The sequence below is a fragment of the Gallinula chloropus genome (genome assembly GCF_964237585.1).
Source record: "Gallinula chloropus genome assembly, chromosome: 1".
In the NCBI taxonomy this organism is placed as follows: Eukaryota; Metazoa; Chordata; class Aves; order Gruiformes; family Rallidae; genus Gallinula; species Gallinula chloropus.
The window spans coordinates 208,638,848-208,660,032 of NC_140085.1; the positions used below are offsets into that span (position 1 = coordinate 208,638,848).

Here is a 21,185-nt window from a genome sequence, read left to right on the forward strand (position 1 = left end):
ATTTAATAATTGGTCATCTCTTCTCCCTGGGATCCAGTGACAGGACACATGGCAATGGTGCAAAGCTGCAGCACGGGAGGTTCAGACTGGACATTAGGAAGCATTTCTTTACTGAGAGGGTGGTCCAACACTGGAACAGGCTTCCCAGAGAGGTTGTTGATGCCGCGAGTGCGTCAGTGTTTAAGAGGCATTTGGACAATGCCCTTTAAAAGGTGCTTTAACTTTTAGTCAGCCCTGGTGTGGTCAGGCTGTTGGACTAGGTGATCACTGTAAGTGTCCTCCAACTAAAATAGTTTTATTCTATGTTATGCTATGCTTTGCTATCTGTGGCTTTACTATTATTGTTGTTGCTGTTGTTGGTTTTGTTATTGTTATTCTTATTTAGGACTTTACTTCTAAGGTGAACTTTGTTTTCCACAGAGGCTAGAATATTCTCCCTTTTCCCTACATGCCCTTCGATTAATAAATCCTTATCACACTCTTTAAACATGTCACTGACTTGAAAAATACTTAATTAAGTTGGAAAAGTTGATATAGATAGAACCAAATGGCTTCTATGTCTGTTTTAGTTAGATGAATTAGTTAAACTGATACATGATAATCATAGTCTTCTCCACCACTGTGTTGTCTTGTAGTTTAAGGGACAAGCAGGTGTTCTTGAAATCTTGTCAGTATACACAGAATGTTTTAAAAATTTTACTTTTTTGTTCTAAAAGAATGTGACATCTTTTAATGGCAGAATATTCAACCATGATTTGTCTATCATTTTTGGTTGCTTTTTCATGGCATAATTTTGCAAATACTCCTAGTTAGTCAACTTCCAGGACTAAGTTGTCAGTCATTGGCTTTCAAAGTCCAATTGTAAAGAAGGTTGGCAGTTTTTGATGAGGAACAGGACATCAGTGTTCTTGAACTATGAAGATAATTACTGGATTAAGAGAAAGAGTTTTTATACAAAGGCAGTAAAACCCCACAATAGAAGTTGTGGTTCATTGTACTCGTGTTCTAATGCTAAATAGAATTTTAACATTTCAACAGCAATCTTTTTAATTATTGTTCACATAGATTTTGGACTAATATTTATTTCTCATTTACTGTAGTCTGTGCTGTCATCAACATTAGTAGTCCAAACAGGCATTGGGTGTTGAATTTGTGTTCTACAATTTTAATCTCAGAGGATTTTGGTCCATCTCTTGTGAGCTTTTGTTAGTTAAAGTCATCAGGAAGGCAATTCTGGAATGTATCTTGTTCTTTCCCTGTTCTCATGAAAATTTTTCCTTTCTCTTTCCTTTCCATTTAAATAGGAAGACAGCTGCCTTCAGATGATACAGAATTCACTGACAGTTGCTCTTGCTTCAGTCCTACTTCATGAGAACTTCAAAAGATACTAACTGAGGTATATAGTTATTCGTTTCATTTTTAGAATTTCCAGTTTACAGATATGAGGTAGAAGATCAGACAAAAGACATCATGAATCTAGACCAATAAGAGTTGTATTATGTGAAAAATTATCTAAAAGTTCTGTCCATAAAGAGACCTACTGGGTGACACAATGTCATCTTTTTCTATGGTTGGGCACCATGTTAATCACCCTTTTTATAAATAGAGAAATCAAATAATTGCAAATATGCTAAAAGGAAACATTCAAATGCAATTAAAATGTTGCCTTGGTGGGTATTCTATTGTGTTTTATCCAATCCTCCAAGAATGGACAAATTAGTTTTCAGGAAATCCCTGGACATGAATACCCCATCACTTAAATAATAACTAAATAATGAACCCTCCAAAACTATCTGGTATTTATAAGTTTCTTCCCCTAATACTTACAGATAATTTCAATTAAAGAAAAGCTGTGGTGTTAACACAATACACAAATGTTTTCATCCCAGTTTTATCTTCTATAATTCCATGAGATTAAATACAAAAGCTGTTTTAAAGGTATTGATAAATATTCTGTTATGAAAAGTATTTGTCTTTTTTGTCAGTTACCAGTGAATTAATTCCTTTGTATAGAAATGAACTTCTCTATTTATATATGTAAACAGAATCTGATAAAGGATTAATGGCCACAGAATTCATAAAGGGGAAAAACTGTCTTGTAAGCCTGTGATCAGTTGGATTTATGTCACTCCTAAATTTATGATCTGCAGCTGTTAAATGTCTGCTAGGAGCTTCATCTTCTGAGGCATGATAACAGTGTGAGTACATGGCTAGAAACACTGGGCTTTGAGAAATGGAATTGTCCAGACATATGGATGATGATTGCAGTGCTTCACATAGCACAAAAATTTTATTCTGTAAATCTTACAAAGACATGCTTTAATGCTTTTTTAATTACAGACAGCTATGAGCACAGATTCTAAAATATCCTAAGTAGGTTGAACAGAAAGTCTATTGGACAGTGTTTTTATTGTCAGACTAATGTAAGCAGCACTGGGTTGGAATTCTTGTTCCTTTATTTGAGAACTCCAGGCTTAAAGGGCCTCAAGGCTTAAATGCCACTATATATAGTTTTTATAATATTGTCTTAAAAGACACAATATATACAACTTTTTATTTTGTATCTCTCGGTATCTATATGCATCTTCTTTCAATACCAAGAATGGCTTCACTTTTTTGAAAGGCTGGTAATTTTCAGTGTAGTTACTTTATAAAATTCATATGTGCTATTATAGGTATATTATATGTATTTCTGTTTCTTCAAAGAGACTTTATATACCAGCCAGTATAGATTATAGCTAGAATAATGTTAGCACTAAAATTTCAGAAAAACTGCCATTAAAATTCAGTTGGATGTTACATATATATTCAGAAAAGAAAGCAGAATATTCTTTGTGTTTCTGATTTTGCACTGAGTGCTCTCAGCAGCTATGTTGATAGTTTTTACATGCAGATTCTATGAAGTTCTGCATTTTCCCAGATTTTAATAAGGCAGTTGGTGTTATGTGTCAGGTTGGGCCATTTCAGTGTGCATTGTGGATTGATTATGTCTTATGGTGGGGCAGTGTCTGCCTCATTTCTGGAGTCAGTACACAACCATCTTAGCAGCAGAATTAGCCGCTTATGTCACAGATTAAAATTAGCTGTGTCTGTATGCCAAAGCAACAGGATGGAATGCAAAACACAGCCAAACATGTGAACGAATTTTCTTCCAGTGGTATTTGGCCAGGCCTAAAATATCTTCCACTCCAGATTTGAAAGTAGTGGAAAAGTTAGACAGTTCTCTCTTGGGAAGAGACTGATTGTAGTTTATTCAGAAGTCCACATTGTTTCGGATCTCAAAAGTAAGTAAAAAGTTTTGAAAATTTCTTTTTATTTTTGTATTTAAATATTAGCAAATTAGTAACTGAATTGTTTTTTTCTTTGTTCTCTACTTACTGCATGGATAAACTGAGCTCCTCCCCCATCTGATTTTCTGTGCAACATTTCAGGCTGATTCTATCCTTATGTAAGAATCATGTTGATTTTTATGTGATTTATTTTAGGACCTAAATGTAGGTGTTCATTTCTATATACAATTTTTATTTTAGATTCTGATATTTTAATTACACCTGGTTTTTACATTTTAATACAGTATTAAGTTGCATAGTTTAAGGTTGCACTTCCATAATATTAAGAAACTAACTTTTAGTACTTTAAAATCTTTTCAATATTGTATTACTGTACTTATATAAATATCTGCTTTGCAGTAGTAAACATCTGATATTTGTAGTTCTAATTTTTTCTGAGTTTATCTATCACGTACTGAAAGTTAGATTTAATCCAGAATGGATCTGTGCTTCTGCTAAACACTTCTCTTTGGTTTGACAGTGTGATGATAAACTTCCATCTGAAGAACTGTTACTAAAATCGGTTCTAACTTGTGTGAAGAGTGCTTGAATTAATATGTGTCCAGCTATGTTTATTCAGAAGTCCTTTTCCAAGTTTGTAATCGACTTTAAATATATTTTTTTTGGATAATCTTGTGAAAGAAAATGACTAACTAGGTATCAGTGGGTTACTGATTCATAATAAAATTATTTATTGGATGATGCTTGGACTCTGTTCTCCAACAGGTGCTCACACTGAATATTTAATCATGCATCAGAATGAGCACATAAATTACTGGAAAAGGATATTACCAAAGTGTAAGAATGTGATTTGACATATACACCAGTCAACTAGGCTTCCTATATGGTTGGTTTTATCATATCTGTCTTAAATCTCCTCTTACTTCAAGAGAAGATGAATCATATCCTAAAATCTCTAGATTGTCTGTGAGGGGGCCTAGGTAAGTATGACCAATGTCATCTGTGTTTGATGAGATAAATACAGGTCTGCATTGCTACAACCAAATGAGTAATCTATGAGTGAACTATAGTAACTATTATAACTTCATGCCATAGAGTTCTGAAAGTCTGCAGAGTTAAGATTTTGGAAGTTTTGGTTGTGATACAAAGTCACAACTAATGCCACTTTAGCTGAGATGAATATCTGTTTATCTTCTAAACAAATGTGATATTCATATATTAGATACAGACTTCCTTTCCATTCTGTAATGAAGAGTGAATTGTCCTAGAATATCACCAAAGGGTAAGAACTACTGCATGGAGTTAATTTAAAAACAAAAGAATTGAAATTAAGCCCAGCATTAGAGTGAAACATTTAAAATCTCTTCTCTCAACCTTTATACTTTTATAATAACATGCAACTTTTTCCTCATTGAAAAATCACTGGTTAAAAGCAGGTTGTATTTTAGGTTTTATTCATAATCATAAGGCTTTAGTAACAGTTTGAAGCTTTGTTTTTAGTGTAATAGTTTTGGCATTATACAGATATGTGTGGCTATACCTAGTGTTGAGAATATTCACACAGCTATGCATATTTTAAGCTAAGAGATAAAAAATTGGAGGAAAAGTTGAAAGAAATGGACATAGTGTATCATACAAACCCAAGCCTCAGTCAAAAGACACAGAAAAGTTGGGTGTATAAAGATCCTCTTGGTTGAATAGCTTTGTGAGATTTATTCCTTCCTGTGAAAAGTAATGCCTTTCACATGAGATACAAATCCCAAGTCCTGACCTCTTAGAGTTTTTAATTATTTTCATGACTCTGAATTAAGTAAGCTGGATTGCCTATGGACTTATTTCTCAAAGTTGGTTGTCTTAGATGTTTAATGAGCAGTGACTGAAGGGTTTCTGTAACAGAGACATTTATGAAGTCTTTCTCTCATACAAGTTTGTGATACCTAATAAGGTCACCTTGCCCATTGCAGTTTCTCAATGGAGACATAAATAGGGTTTGTTTTTCTCTCTTCTGTCTCATTTTTGGAAAGTTTGGAGGAATTAAGTATTTCAGAGATCTTTATTTGCCTGTTGAATTTCGTTGAATTTGGCCAAGTGCCTCAAAAGTTATTGTGGAGGGAGAGAAATGAATAGGAGACAGAGATGGTTTAGACAGTGACATAGGGTATGATTGCATTTTTATTTATTAAACCAGGCTAAAAGCATCGTGGCAGTTTGGATAACAGGTTAATTGAATATCCTGGTCAAATTTTCAGCTTGGGTAACAATATTCTCACTATTTAATTCATCTGTAACTTTGGCTACCTAGGCCAGTCTTCTCATTAAATTGTTCTGTGTATCTGCCAAAAGCTGTTAAACAGCTGCTGCTTTTCATGGCCTGATTGGTTATGTTTCTGTGGTTGATGAAGTACTACTTCTGTTAAGAATGTGAAAAGAAATATGGGCTGAAGTACCTCAGTATTTTTTAAAAATGGGGTATAGTGAAAGCTAAGTTTGTATATTGCTGGTACTAGCTATAAACCACCCCGTTTTCACTAAGACACGATATGTTTCTGTGTGTGCTTATCTATATCCTGAAGGTTTTCTCTAAGACTCATGTACATATGTATTTTCAATAATGAGATGTAGAGGTGGAATCATAGAATCATAGAATGGTTTGGGTTGAAAGGAACCTCAAAGATGATCTAGTTCCAGACCCCTGCCGTGGGCAGGGACACCCTCCACTAGACCAGGTTGCCCAAAGCCCCATCCAACCTGGCCTTGAACACTGCCAGGGAGGGAGGGGGCATCTACAACTTCTCTGGGCAACCTGTTCCAGTGCCTTGCCACACACAGTGAAAAATTCCTATTATCTACATTTCCTTTCTTTGAGTTTGAACCCATTACCTCTTGTCCTATTACTAGATGCCCTTGCAAAAAGTCCCTTCCCAGCTTTTCTGTAGGCCCCTTAGGAAGGCTGCTATAAGATCTGCCTGGAGCCTTCTCTTCTTCAGGCTGAACAATCCCAAATATCTCAGCTTGTCTTCACAGGAGAGGTGCTCCAGTCCTCTGAGTATATCTGTGGCCCTCTTCTGGACTTGCTCCAACATGTTGGGCACCCCAGCACTAGACACAGTCTTACCACAGTGTAGTAGTGGGGGAGAATCACCTCCCTTGACCTGCTAGTCATGCTGGTTCTGATGCAGCCCAGGACATGGTTGGCTTTCTGGGCCCAAGTATGCATTGCTGACTTATGTTGCGTTTCTTATCCACCAAAATCCCCAAGTCCTTCTCCTCAGGGAGAGCTGTTCTCAATATCTTGTCCTCCCAGCATGTAGTTGTGCCTGGGATTGCTCAGCCCCATGTGCAGGACCTTGCACTTGGCCTTGTTGAACTTCTTGTGGTTCACATAGCCCCACCTCTCAAGCCTGTCAAGGTCCCTCTGAATGGCATCACTTCCCTCAGGTATGTTGACCATACCACACAGCTTGATGTCATTGCTAAACTTGCATTGAGGGTATGCTCAATCTCACTGTTCATGTTGCTGATAAAGGTGTGCTGGTCCTAATACCACCCTCTAAGGACACCCATTGTCACTGGTCTACACTTGGATATCAAGCCATTGACTGCAAGTCTTCAAGTGCAACTATCTAGCTAATGGCTGCAGAGGTCTATTGCAGAGTAACTTTTCAATGGATTCTCAGTTTGTTCAGAAAAATTTTCCTGAGTATTCCCTTTATTATGTTTACCAGCTGGTCTTGGTTATACTCCCCTGGTTGTATGACTAGCTGATCCAGTCTGCAAAGTTTGAGATTTTATGTCTGCTTTCAACATGAGAAGTGCATCATGTTTACCAAACAGGCTATGTCATGGGAGATAGCAAGGTTTGACCTGAGTGCCAAAAAAGAGAGAGAGAACATGGTAAACATTCCCAAAGTCAGCATGGGTGAGGCAAACAAGGCTGCATCAGATTTGGTTCCCTTGAGGTTGCTGAAACAGTACCCTGATAAGCTTTATAACTTCGTATTACACCACCAGACTTGTAGCATATATTCTGGTTCTAACAAAAAGACACTTACATTTGAGGGCTAAAGAGGTGAAAGTTTACTCAGAGAGCACTCTGCCAAGTTTTATGTGGTATGGATGGATGTAGTATAGAGTTTTATGGAGATAGACCCAGACTTTCTGTAGGATGGGTGGCAAGACCAGGATAGGAAATGGTAGTCCTATGCTGCCCATGCCATTTTTCAGATTACTTTTCTAGTCTCAAGTGCTCACATAGACCTGATGCAGAAAAACCTTGTTTACTTTTTCAGTCCTACTCTTTATTTTACCCACAAATATATTCTTCCCTGTTACATTCTACTTTTAGCTTGGGTGTGCTGTAGTAGGTATTTTCCATTTAATGAAAGTACTGAAGAAGGCTTCTGAAAACTGTTATCTTGCTTAAACATAGAACTGCATTCTGAAATAGTATATTTCATTCTGCATGATTTCATGAGTCATTTAATAATTACATTCAGTGCATGTGTGAAGATAATGCTTTCAAGTAGAAATGCCGTTCTTATATTCATGAACTTGTATAAGACTTTATTAATGTATTGTCATAACAAAGAAGAAACAGTTTGTAAGCTATATTTGATGAAAATACTGTTTGTGTTTTTCTGAGTACACACATTATTTTTGAATTGTATATGTCATTGAAATTCTGTCAGTAATGATTTTCACCATCTGTGAAAAGGAGGTTTTTTACATTTAGATTCGTATATTGTATTAATTTTGCTTTTAGTTAAACATCTATTGAACTGACTGTTGTGATTCACACTTGGTAATTTATTTTAAATTATTTTAGTCATGTTTATGGAAGACAAAGCCATGGCTCCTTAGCCATATTGAAAGCATCTGAAATGCTATTTAAATTAAGAATATTAAAATGACCGTCTTCCCGTGTTAGAAATCCTCATGTATCTAGTAACATATGACTTGTAACACTGGAAAAAATTCAAAGCTAGTATTCAAAAAATAGGAATAATCTTCAATTTGGGGGGTTTTAGTAAGCGAAGCATATAAATGGATAGAATATAAAATAATGAAAACAAAGGCAGCAGAAAGTAAATTTATTCTCTCTTCCTTTGCTTTATTAGAAGATTCCATCTTTTGCTACCTTTACCTCCTCTTTGTTACTTTCTTCAGTTTTCCCTGGAGACTTTCTCCCCACATTTTACAATATCTCTCATGTTGTTTCTTGAGTGTACCCACTGCTAAACATTTTTCTCTTATCCCCAAGAGTCAACTCACAGTAGTTAATTTACTATACTTAAGTTACACTGTGGAGATTTCTTCTTTGTTACATGACTAACTTCCCATTTTGCTAACTCACAGCTAAAAAGAAAGTTTACAATCCATTATGCCTGTCCAGAAATAGATTTCAACATTGTGATAGATGATTTCATATTTCATCTGAATTTTATCCACCTTTTTCTTTCGGATTGAAATAATAGATTTTCAAAGCTACGAAGGCTTTTTACTTCTGTACAGAGTTCTCCTTATATGGAACTAAAGCCTTTCTGATGCAGGATTACCTTCCAGAAATGTGTGTAAGGTTGTTCTTTAACTGCCAATTAAGGAATCCAAATATGTCCTAGGCAGAGTTTAGTTGCCCAGACAGTAGAGAACAGTCCAAACCACCTGCAAACTTCCACTGAGTGAACCTGAAGAAGCTAAGCTTTAGAGTCATTTATCTTTCTTTTGCTATTAGAAACCTGCATTGACCTTCCTAGAATTTGAGTTTAGGAAAACCCAATTTGCAGCTCTCTCTTCCTGGAGAAATGCTTATATTACCACTGTCTGGGATCAGTGAAATGTTTGTTTATTGTTAGGGCAATTATCAGAGTTCTTCAATAAAAATGTAAATGCTTTTCTGCCTGCCTCTAACTGACCATGCAGCTTATCTTCCAAACATCAGATGAGGATGTTTTTAAACATACATGGGACCTGTTGTTCATGCTGTTGTGGAACTTCCTTTTCCAAGTAAAGGCTTTGTTAGATTGTAAAGAACATTTCAGGATTAGTGATCCCTACACAGTGAAATAAGTTTTTATCTTGAAACAGGGGTCTAATCCAGTCAACAGTGCAGACAGTAAAGTATCTGAGCACATGCAAAAGCTACAAATAATTTTTATTAACTACATTTCAGAACCAGTTACTTCATCATGAGCTGCAGTTTTCTTCAGACCTACAAGGAACAGTTTAGGGAGTTGGTCTTAGCACCTTTAATTTTTTTTTTTTCACAAACTATGGTTAAAATTTCGAAGCTCTGGAGCTAGTTTGTTGCTCATTATTTATGGTCAAAAAAGCAAATAATACTGCAGTGGATAGACAGGTAGCAAATAGTATACTGGTAATGTTATTAGACTTTCCTGTTAAAATATTCCTCTTTTGTTTTTAAATGATCTGGTTTGGTTCTTTGGTAAGATCTCAGGCTACAAAAACTGACTGACATGTCAGGCACTGTTGTCTATATTTGATGAGTAAACAAGTTCTAATTTGAGTTTAAAACAGCAAGTAATATATGAGCTCTATGAATGTCTTTTCTTGCATATGCCTAAAGAATGACTTTAGAAACTATAGACGTCGCTCCTGGAGAATGTAGTTTGCTTGTTATTTGATACAAATAAGATTTTTTTTTCCAGTTTCCCAAATTATGATCTTTAAAATGAAGAAATATGCCAAAAATAACTTTTACTTTTCAGATTACAGTATGTGATTTACATCAGTAAATCAACTTCAATTGAAAGGTAAGAATTCTAATAACTACTTATTACCATTTTGAATTAAATACATTCTTTGAAAAAATCTACTTTGAGATACACAGACTATATATATTAGGTTGAATGAGAGAATTTGCTATTAGTTTACTTTTAAATGCATACCTACTTAACATACTTGGGAGTTATGTTTGTGCTTCATTTGTTTTTGCAGCTAATTAAAGATAAGCTATGTGTTTCCTCGTGGTTTTAATCCAAGAAGTGGCATACAGATCAAAACCAGTATTTATACATCTTGGTAGGTTTTTTGTCTTCTTGCAGTGCATTATTGCTTCGTCACGGTTGCTGAAGAAGCTTAGAGTCGGTTGCTGTCTAAACAGTTGAAGTCAACATCACCAAAAAAGGATTCTGTAGTACAGTCTTGTGATGATTTCCTTATGCGTCTAATACACACTAAATAATCCGGTTCTCCCCTGCGTAAGTAAAAACGAGCAATAAAGCTGGTATGACCAGGACTGCAAGGCAACAGAAACACATCAGTTTGTGTTAATTGACATTTAAAATTCATCAGAAAAGGGCAGAAGTTTAAAATATATCGTGAGATGCTTCGTATACAGGGAAGCATTTTGCTTCCCTTGCTGCTGAAAAAGAAAGTGAATTTTGAATTTTTAGTTTCATTTCATGTGAGTTTTCAATAAAGGTGAAATTGTCACTTTCTAAATGCAAGGTCAAATTGTTGTACTTTCATATTTTTTGAAACATATATGTGATCAATGACTTGAATTAAGCAGAGAAAATATGAGGATTAATTTTCAGCTATAGCCTCTCTGTCTAGTTCTATTCCATGTTTCCTTGGTGTATTTTCACTTCATTGTTCAAAAAAAGCTTCACAGAATAGCAGTATAACTCCAATTACCATGTGAAATCTTTCAGCAAGGCTAAATAAACAGCTTTTCAAGGTCCTCAGCCAACTTAGGAAAGCACTGCAGAAAGGAGTTAAGTTATCTGTTTTGTAATTGTGCTGAAGTCTACTGTATGAACTGGAAGTTTGCCTCTGAAGAGATAACAGCATGCTACCTGAAAATAGCGCTTTCGTAAAAGCTGCAGCAATGCCAGGAAAAAGAGAAAAGGTTATGCCAATGCATACATCTTTATGTGTTTAAGTAGAGCTGTTTCTTTTTGCTGTCATAGAAAGTACCTCTTCCCAGTACTGAGGACATGAAACACTTTTCCCGAGAACAACACTGAGGATAATGTTAAAAGCTCTGTCCAAGTAGGATTTGCACTAGGAACAGTATTTCTACAAGATACATTTAGGCCTTGCTGGTAATCATCTTTGTTTGATATAATGGATCCGCTATCACAGACCCAGAAAATAAAAAAGATATGGGTTTTTTAAAAGTTTTTTCAAATAGAAAAATATTTAATGGCTTTTTTTAGAATTTTTTTTTTAAGTATCTAAAATTTTTCTCTGTCTGGTAGACATCTACACAAGATTATGACAGAGATTCTTTCATGATTTGTCTCCATCAGGATTGTTTTCATTTCCTTCACACTTATAAAGAACTCCAAGCCTTTCAGTGTGTTTCACAACCCCAGTGAAGATTATTACCCCTGAGTTAGCTTTGCAATTGTGGCACATATGTCACACTTCCCCTAAGTGTATACATAACCAGAAAAAACATGACAAATGACCCCCCAAAAATTAAAAGTTTATGCCTACCAGTATTTTGACACTCCTGGTGTCATCTCCAGTGAAGGGAAATTGAATGCCAGAAAACCAAATCTCAGATGCATTTAATGGTCCTTAAATTAAATTTTGTACACAGAAAACTAATCTTCAATGCAACTCAAAGTGACAAAACACCAGATCCTATCTGCAGAGTGTGACTTCATTATGTGTTTACTTCACCAAAGTAAACGTTTGTGGTTCCTGTTCTTAAGGTAGTGTACATTGATAATAAAGGAGGAATTTAAAGTAATTGAGAGCATCCGAGCAATAAAGTAATGGAGAGCAGCAATTTAAAAATCAATACAAACAGCATGGGATGCATCCATTTTGTCAACTACTCAAATAAACTTCTTCTCTTAATGTCTGCAATACCTAGAGACATAGAAATGACTCTAAAGTAGCCAGAACTCTGTTTATATCAGCCAGGGTAGGAGTATTACTGCTGACCTCCTGATATAATAAAAGTTTGAATGTGATCACTTAAGGGGAGTTCTTAGATGTTCTTTCCAAATAGGCAGTATGCTAAATAAATGCACTTGAAATAAATAAACTGTATACCTTGTAGGGTGAAAGTTGTGTATTTTGTGTATTTTCTTTGAACTATTCATCAAGATTTCTTATTACTTAAAATAGTGACATTGGTTTTATTAACCTTTTTATGAAGGAATATTATTTAAATTCAGGTTAGTGTGACTTTACCATGTTTATCTAGAGAAGACAGGACTTTTTTACTATCAGAAATACTTGGTGCAATGGTGCATACTACTAACAACTTAGCTCCTTCGAAGTACTTTAAATTGCAGTCAAAAAGACATAGCAAATTCTGGGGGTTTTCTACAAATGAGTAAACTGAAATTTTGTCAGCAAAGTTGGGGGGATTTTGTGCAATTAAACATAAACCAGATCACATGTTCTTCCTGAAAATATGTTCTTGCCATACAAAATTATCAATATTTTATATTAGCAAAGTAATCTAAGTTTCAACTTAGGTTCACCTTCTTTCCAACACAGAATAAGATAGTTCATTATGCATGTCAAATATATGAAAATTACTCAGTGTGTACATTTCAAGTTAAAAATCCACACCAGACTTCTGCTCAGCTTCAGAGTTAACTGTGTAAGGATGAAGGTGCTGAAAGTAAGCTGAAAACATCCCAGAAAACATTTATGAGTATTATATTGGAAGGACAGATTGGATATATGCTCTCTATAAAAAAAAGTTTCAGAGAGGACAAAAGTAACTCAGCATGGCAAATCAAAAGATTAAGAAAAAATAATTAGAAGCAATAAGTTTTACTTCCCAAATCTGAAGCTGTGTGCAAATGAATAAAATAGAAAAGGTCATGAATTCTGGCACCTTAAATCTACACATGATACTGCTGGGCAAAAACGTTTAAGGAACAATGAACATTATAAGTGATGATAAATCTTCCTTCAAACATGACAATGAGCAAAACCTGCCAGGTAGTTTGTATGGTAAATGGATGATCAGAGTCTTAAAACAGTGGTCAGAGAAGCAAAGGATATAAGAAGTATGCAAAATTAATTATTTGTGTTTCTGTCATTTGTGAAAGAAACTGGAGCCCTTTCAGGGGTAATTATTAAAGGATCTATTTCAGAATAAAAGGGGTATAGAAAAAGCTTATCCGCAGGGCAAATGTAGAGAAAATATATAGTAATATTCAAAATAAGGAGATATCCACTAAAGACCTTGGAAAGAACTCAAGAATAAAATAAGTGAACTATTAATGGTGATAAAAGGCCAGCTCTAAAGTCTACAGAATCCTAGATTAATTTAGATTGGAAGGAACCTCTGGAAATCATCCAGTCCATCCTCCAGCTGTACTTCATCTGGGAGTCTGTAGCAGATTCTTAGCAGAATGTAACTTGTCCATAGATCTGGACATATAAACAGGGAACATATAAGCAGGAGGGGAATCAACTTTTTCAAAGGGTAGATAATGGCAGGACAAGGGGGAATGGATTGAAGCTAAAGGAGGGAAGGTTTAGATTAGATTTTAGGGGGAAGTTTTTACAGAGAGAGTGGCAAGGGGCTGGAACAGGCTGCCCAGAGAGGTGGTGAATGCTTCATCCCTGGAGGTGTTCAAGGCCAGGTTGGATGGGGCCCTGGGCAACCTTGTGCAGATCCAGGCCTGAGGCTGGTGTCCCTGCCTGTGGCAGGGGAGGTTGGAGCTCTATGGTTCTTGGGGTCCCTTCCAACCCAGACTTTTATAAGGAAAGGCAAAGAGTCTTCTCCATCATGCTGTCCCCTGGATGCTTCTTAGCTGCCGCCCATGCATGCACTTCTATAAGGCTAGAGAAACCCTCTTGTGATGCACCTTCCTCACTAAGTTATCAAATTACCCAAATTGGTCAGGTGGGTCCCATCTCAGTAGTTCTTACTCCTTAAAAAAGCTCCTATGTAACATAAAAGATGTGATCATAAAAGTTGAACTGTCTGTTGGAATGCCATGTCTGGACTGCTTCACGATCAGAGGTAGCGAGGACCAGCCCTTCATGTCTTGTGACTATAACATCCAAGAATTCCTGTGTTGGATTACTCCAGGGTATCACCAGTTAGCTTTGGTAAGCATGAAGTTATTATTGGTTGATCAGGAGGCAGAAAGTCTGCTTTGCAGTACTTCCTAAATGATTTTAGATGTACCCAGCCATCCATACCTGAATCACTGTCTTGGCAGTGACTTTTTTTTTTCTTCAGAAATTTCAAAAAGAAAATCCAAAAGGAGTTAACAACAGTATTCCCCATTGAGGAGGTTGGGGAAATTTTTGTATGTGCCTCTTCTTTCTGGAGGATGACTCTGAAGAAATGTCCCAAATGAAAACGTCAGTAGAAGATATTTTGGGACAAATTAATAAAATTAATAATTATTCTGTCACCAGGACCAGATGGTATGCACTCATTTTCATAAGGAAAAAAGTTCTTTGTGTGCTTTTCTGGTAAAAGAAGCAAGATAGCATCAAACATGGCTTTACCTTAATTTTTTGCCCCATGAGCTAACAATATATTTAGGTATTGCTAACTGCATGATTCTAGTTTTGCTTCAACAGTGTATTCCCATCACCTATTCTTCCAACAGCTGGCGTATGGTGTACAACAGTGATGAGAAACACAAATAAATCTTCAAATATTATGCAATTGCTGTTAATTGTTCTATGAAAACAAAGGGAATTTTAGCATTTTCAGAGTAGGTAAAATACCCCCAGGCAGAATAGCTGTCTTGATATTTGAACAAATAAAACAGCAGTAGTGTCACTGTAAGCCAAAATGTGACCTTCATTCTGTTATATTCTATTATATAAATGGTTATAAAGGGATTTTAAAGGAACAGTCTTTTAAGAATAAGTAAAATGTAAAGTAAGCAGAGACCATCAGATGTTTGCAAGCAGACTTCTGAAGGTACTGTCGACATCTTCCTTGCCCATTGTAATGCAATATGAAACAGTTAAGGAATAAAGTCAATGTCTTAAAAATACATATTTCCTGTAGTTGTCTCAGAAGTGCTGTAATTTTTCTGGACTGGCCAATGATATTGTAAATCCAAATGAAAGAGCTTTTCCCTGGTGGATGTAGAAATTTTAATATGTACTTGAGGATACAAGACTGTAGAGCAGTCTGGAAATAAATAGCAGACTCACATGTCCTTATTTTTTGTCTGGCACTTTCTTCCAAGTCTGAATGTATTGCTTTTGCAGGTATAACAGTTTGTAGTGTAAAAACATGGTATCAAGAGTAAGAATTTTTATTTCATTAAATGTCTCAAATGTCAAATTGCTTGCCAGGTTTCCAACAAACCAAAAATGTATATTTCAAGAGCAAAAGTATGTTTTACCTTTGATAGAATTTTCAAATCATTTACAATTTGGTGTATTCCCTGTAGCAGGGAAGATGGAAAAATGAGAGCATATTCCAGAATTTTATCAGTTAGAATGAATCTTTTGTGTCCACATGCAAATTTAATTAAAAACATAAACTGTGGTTATATTCTATAGCCTGATGGAGCTACCACATGTTGCAAAACTGTTCGCCGCTTCTGGACTGTGACAAGTTTCTAACACTTTTCTATTTCCAATGAGGAATCATTCCCTTTTATAAAAGCAAGAAAATTTTTCTGAGAAGGAGGTTTGAAACTGCTCAGATGGCATTCTTATTCACCACACAGGGATTTTATAATCTTGGTAATCTCCTCAAAAGAAAGGTAGTGAAATGTCTATTACATTTAATCTATATAAGAATATTATTGTTGCTTGCTATTTTAGAACTCGTTATTACTCTGCTCAATATATTTAATTTAGACCATGTAAATGGTATCACAAGCTCTTATTAACATAAACTAATGGAGGAGAAATAGTTTGCTTAAGTGGGAAATGAGGATAATGGGGTAATGTTCATTTGAACAGAGCTGAATGGTTTGGGTATTTTTTTTTCTTTTTCCTTGCATCTGTATAACTCATTCTCATCCCCAGCCAAATGGAGTGTGCTTTTGGGACCCCTCCTCTATGCTCTCCCCAGGCCATGCCTGGCGGAGTGCTAGGTGTATAGGCCAAGTTGATACAGGATGCACACTGTCAGTCAAAGAGCACAAGTGTTCACAGCACAGGCCTTGACCCTGCGTAGTTTACTATTCTGTGTGAAATGTAGGAAATTTTTTAGCATAAAAAATGGCCTGGGTCAGCAAATTGAGGCCACTGTGTACCAGAAAAAGTATTCATTTGGTGACTCTCTAAAAATGTGTCCAAATGTAACTATTTTTTGAATCCTAAAAATCAGTTTGTCACCACTGAGAAATGTTTCAGCCAGTTTTAGAAGTTTCTGCTCATACTTAAGTTTCTGGTAACATTTCCCCAGACAAGGTTAATGTATCATGACTACTGAATGGCTCACAGAATCCCAGAACTTCAGCGGTTGGAAGGGGCCTCTGGACATCACAGAATCACAGAATTGTAGGCGTTAGGAAGGGACCTCAAGAGATCATCGGGTCCAACCCCCCTGCCAAAGCAGCTCCCCAGCTCATATTGCACAGACAGGTGTCCAGACGGGGCTGGAATATCTCCAGAGGTGACTCCACAACCCCCCTGGACAGCTTGTCCCAGGGCTCTGTCACCCTCACTATGAAAAAGTTCTTCCCCATGTTGGTGTGGAACTTCCTGTGCTCCAACTTGGAGACATTGCCCCTTGTCCTGACTCCACAGGCCATAGAAAGAGGAAATGGCCATTTCCCCCCATGTTCCACACTTGAGATATTTATAAACATTAATAAGATCCCCTCTCAGTCTTCTTTTCTCAAGGCTGAACAGCCCCGTTCATTCAGCCTTTCCTCATGGGGAGATGCTCCTTTAATCATCTTCATAGCCCTTTGCTGGACTCTTCCCAGGAGATCCCTGTCTTTTTTATACCAGGGAGCCCAGAACTGGATGCAATACTCCAAGTGGGGCCTGAGCAGGGCATAGTAGAGGGGGAGGATCACCTCCTTTCGACCTGCTGGTAACGCTCCTTTTGATGCACCCCAGGAACCCATTGGCCCTCTTAGCCAGATCGTCTAGTCCAACCCTCTGACAGAGCAGGATCACCTCGAGCAGGTTGGATCCAGGCAGGTTTTGAATGTTTCCAGAGAAGGGGACTCCACAACCTCTCTGGGCAGCCAGTCCCAGTGCTCAGTCACTCTCAAGTGAAGAAGTCTTTCCTCATATTCAGATGGACCTTCCTGTACTCCAGTTTGTGCCCATTGCCTAGTCTTGTTGCTGGGCACCACTGAAAAGAGTCTGTCTTCATGCTTATAAATAATAAGAGGATAAATATTTATTTTAAATCACTGATTTTTATATAACACTTCATCAGTTTACAAGAGTTTGTAATGATACAGCTGTATGTATTTCCCTTTTCATTACAAACATGTTCTAGTTCCTATTTCATGATGAAATCTTTTTTTCCTCTATTGCCATGAATGTTAAACAGTAAAAAAAAATTTTCATTGACCTTTAATCCCTATAATTAAACATTCAGAATACTTTCAAAGTGTTCATACGTACTGAAACTAAGCAACTTGTCATATCAAGTTGTACTGACAGCTACTCGTAAAATAATATGCATTTCAGTATACAGCATTATTTTTCTAAATCTTGGTTGTACTAAATATCTAATTTGATTTTCCTGATTAGCTTCTGATTTCAAGTGATCCTTGTCTGATTTAATTCTTTTTCTTCTTTTTAAATAATTTTAAATTGGCTATCTGGGATCATAGATCATAACATGATAATTTATGTACTGCAGATGGTAACTGTCAGTCTTGCTGGAGAACAAAACAGTTGTTTGATTTTACATATCCAAAGTTAGACAAAATTCTATAATCAGATGTTTTGTTCAGAATTTTGTTCATTATGTTACTTGCAAACTATCTTAAGAATTCAATGCCAGACTTTTCCAGCAAATGACTATAATAAGGACTGGATAGAAAGACCTTATCTGCATCCAATGTAATGTGCATGTCTGCTCTGAATAAGGGAATCATTTAGCTGTCACTGAATAAAAGAACTAAAATCCTAGTGAACAAAAACTACCTCTGGCAGATTACAGTAAAAGTTCTGTAAATTTGCCAGCCATCTTCTCTGCATTTCTTTCCTTGGAGTGTCAGATAATACCTAGATTGCATTGTAAAGCTATATTACTTGCAAAGAATGACAACCTGAAGGGAAACCTTCCCATTTCACCTGAAGAAAAGCCTTTTGATACCCAGAAGGATCAAATGATCAGAATAGGAGAAGATGCTCTATTCAGCTCTCAGAATCATTTGTAGAGACAATCATGTTATAATTTATAGATGAAAACTTATTAGATCCTAAAGTCATCCCTATATGTTTAATTTTGGTTTCTCCTTAGCGAGAAAGTCCATTACACAGTGGACTAAATGCACACTGGTGTTATTTTCCACAAAGACGGGATTTTGATTAAATTTTAAGGTGAGGAACGGTGTTTCTTCTAGCCTTTTTTTTAAGGACAGGGTAGCTCTCAGCATTCCTTGCCTAAAATTGTTCCTTTCTCCCACGTGTCTCAAGATGGGTGCTGCAGAGCTCGAGCTAGTAATTTAAAGACTTGTCAGTATGAACACAGCCAGTTAAATGGTTCCTCTTAACGTTGGGGTTGGGTTTAACTATGGTGTTAAGCATTCTTCCAGTCCATTTAGTTTTCTTTCATTGTTTTTGTTTTGTAACTTCCATGTCAAAATACATTGTTTACTGATCAAGAATTTATTATTGTGGAATTTTTTAAGAGCCTAGGGTGTATTATTTCTCATTCAGGAATACATTTGAAGTTTTAATTACATTAGTACTACCAAGAAAGATTTCTTTAAACAGTAGCATTTTCTGCATTCATATTTAATTCTGATTTACCCTCATTGTTATTTCCACTTGTACATAAAAAAAAAAAGAATGAAAAAGGAACAGATAATCATCCCCTTATGAATCATTCTTGGATTTGGAAGGCACTGCTAAGACACAATTCTATACAACTCTTATCAGTTATAATAATAAATATATCTGAATCGCTGTGGTTAACTTTCAGCCCTCTATTTGTAGAGCAGGTATTCCTGAGGTAGTGACTAAGGGAATGTCTTCACTGTGCTTCAGGCATCTCTTCTCAGCATGAGCAATGGAAGTTGCCTTTTTATCCTACAAGCTGTGTCACACCATCCTCACACCACCTTTCCTTCTTCTTCAGCAGAAAGCTTCATTCTTTACTTCTTGACTTGTTCATCATTATGAGTAGGGGAGGGAAGAAAATGCACCAAGTCAGGGAGAGAAGGAAAGTTACTGCAGTAGAATTACCAGTCTTTATGTGCTCATCATTATCAACATTTGCATAACTTCTGAACCTAGTGTATGTAACTATCTTAGACTAGAAGATCTGAAAGCAGTAACAAGGTTTGGAGTTCAATGGAATTCATATTTTTGGTTGAGCTATTGCTGGATCCTGAGCTAAGGAGCTTTTAAGGATCTGGGCATGACTATTACCCTGCATTTGACTCACGTTGTCTCAATAGACTACACTAGGATCCCTTTGGTTTCTCCCAAATATTTTAAGACAAGAATTCTTAATTTCAGTTTTCTAAAATTTGCTCCACTGGTGAAATCTAGATTGACCTTTTTTCAGGAAGGTGAACTATGAGCAGTATTTCCCTAAAATATTATTAAAAGGCATCATGGAATATCAGACCAGTTGCAAATATCAGACAAGTGGCAAAAGAGCATAAACCCCTGGAATCTGCACAAGTAGAGAATTCCACCCTGGGAGGCAGTGCCAGTGTGTAGCATGTTTTGTAGTTGGGGAGTGAGCAAGTGCAGATCCCTGGTTTTCTCCTCCTTCATCTATGAGGAAGTGAAAGTTGTACTAAGGAATACTGCAAGGCTTAACAGCTATTACAGGTACCAGAGCCCCACTGTACAGCTTCTGCATGCTTAAATGTTACTGAGCAGTGGAATGATTTAATCTCATCCCAGCTCAATTTGAAAGAAAATAGAAGAACCTTAAAATAGCCCCTTATTAGGAGTGGACAGAGAAAGATAAGGATGTCAGGGAAGTTCTTCATCTGTTATATTGGCTGATTAATTTTTTTTTTCTAGCTTCTACAAAGGCAACTACTAGTGGGAGTATTCAAAGAAACAAGTTGCATCTCCACAAAAAGGCAACTGTGGCAAGAATATAATGAACTATGATAGTTAAGTTAAGCAGCACCTTAGGATAGAGAACAAACTTCTGTAGTACAGTCTTGAAGTTGAGGGGTGGCCGGGAGGAAGGGGGGAAGGGAAGGAAAGAAAATTTTAGAAGAGTGAAGGTCACTTTGAAGAACATTTAAGTTGATGTACTAAACTGGAAATGACCGTTTTCTCATCTGTATATATATTGGTAACATTTAAATAGAATTGAACTGTCTGCAGGTCCAGGGCATGTAATGGATTTTTATGCTGGAAGCAGAAGTTCTCATTAAGCATGGAATCTTCGTCAAGTGAACAGGGATAAAATAACCTGCTATGACTGCAACAGAACCACATTTTAAACTCTGCTGCATACCTAGCTGCCTAATTAATCTTTTTATCTTCCTTTCTTACTAAATCCAGCTACTGCAGCTGGATTTCACATCTGCAACAGCCATGTATCTAGAGTGTAAACAATGATGGAAGAAAGCAGCACATTTCAGCACCAGTAACTCCAGCAATGTATCCAAGGCAGGGGAAGCTGTATCAGAAGTAGTTACACTTGCTGTTCAGCAAGTAACTTGAATTTAAGTTGACTCATATTAGTCATGATTTATACCTAGTATCGTTATTTAGGAAACTTTATTTGGATGATAGGTAAAGGAAGGCAACAACATTTTGTGGAACATTTTTAATTCAGTCAACTAGACCAAA

General features: G+C 36.4%; 1 protein-coding gene across 1 annotated transcript in view; it reads left to right on the forward strand.

The window, feature by feature from the left end:
• Positions 1-242: 242 nt before the first annotated feature.
• Positions 243-21,185, forward strand: part of SGCG (sarcoglycan gamma) — a 91,748-nt gene continuing 70,805 nt past the window's right edge. The window contains exons 1-2 of the mRNA XM_084279155.1: positions 243-269; positions 1,305-1,396. The gene's annotated coding sequence lies outside the window, so the exon portion shown is untranslated. The remainder of the gene's footprint in view (positions 270-1,304; positions 1,397-21,185) is intronic.